We start from the raw sequence: 1,301 nt of genomic DNA, 5'->3' as shown, positions 1-1,301 counted from the left end.
TATATTAATTCATACCTATGGCTGGTGTGTTTTAACCAACTCTCTGCTCACATTAGATTCTGGAGATTGATTTTTGCATCACAATTTAAGAGTTTCATGACAGAGTCATAACAATGCTCTCAAACTCATCTACATCAACATATATTTTATTTTCATTCAGCTCCTGGACTTATGGCAAGATCTTTCACTAGGACATCATAGCTCACTTGAGAGCCTGCACCTCACCTGTCTATGTTGCTCAGGCTGCTGCTAACAGGATTTTCAGAATAAAATTATTGTTATTAATTATTGTATTATATAATTATTGTATTATGTTTCATCAGGTCAAAGTATCAGAAAGGCATATCGACTATCTGAGATTTCTGTGGTGGCCCAATGGCAATGTGCAGCAAAACCTTGTTGAATACCGGATGAATGTACATCTTTTTGGAGCCGTGTCATCACCTAGTTGTGCAAACTTTGCATTGAGAAAGACTGCTGAAGACAACAAGGCTCACTTTCCAACAGAGGTGACAAACACAATCAAAGCCAACTTTTATGTTGATGATTGCCTGAAATCCATGCCTTCAGAACAGGATGCAATTCAGATGGTAAGGACCTGACTGCTCTCTGCCAGAAGGGAGGATTCACACTCTCAAAATGGATCAGCAACAGCCGTGCTGTATTAACATCTATCCCACCAGAAAACAGAGTCAAAGAAATCAAGGATTTGGACTTGGACAAAGACAATCTGCCAATAGAGAGAGCTCTAGGACTGCACTGGTGTGTTGAGACAGACGTCTTTAAGTTCAAAATTGCAGCACGAGAACGACCACACACAAGACGTGGCATCTTATCTGTTGTAGGCTCTATATACGACCCCTTAGGATTTCTTGCACCATTTACTCTGCCAGCCAAACTGATAATGCAGGAGCTCTGCAAGGAAAACATTGGATGGGATGAAAATATACCCCACGTCTTCTCTCAAAAGTGGACAGAATGGCTAGCAGATCTCAACAAGATGGCTGAGTTTCAAGTAAACCGTTGTATGAAGCCCACAAGCTTTGGCCAAATCAAACACACACAACTACACCACTTTTCCGACGCCAGCGAAAAAGTCTATGGCATTGCTTCATATCTAAGATTAGAAAACATCCACAAAGAAGTGCATGTTGCATTCATAATTGGAAAATCAAGAGTGGCACCATTGAAACAGATGACAATCCCCAGACTCGAACTTGCAGCTGCAGTCTTAGCTGTCAGAGTAGACATAATGCTACAAAAGGAATTGCAGCTTCCACTGGACCAATCAATCTTTTGGA

The sequence above is a fragment of the Seriola lalandi genome, unplaced genomic scaffold (genome assembly GCF_002814215.2).
Source record: "Seriola lalandi dorsalis isolate HSWRI2012SDOR001 ecotype SW California unplaced genomic scaffold, Sedor1 jcf7180002054694, whole genome shotgun sequence".
In the NCBI taxonomy this organism is placed as follows: Eukaryota; Metazoa; Chordata; class Actinopteri; order Carangiformes; family Carangidae; genus Seriola; species Seriola lalandi.
The sequence above is the reverse complement of the archived record's forward strand: the minus strand, read 5'-3'. Positions refer to the sequence as shown.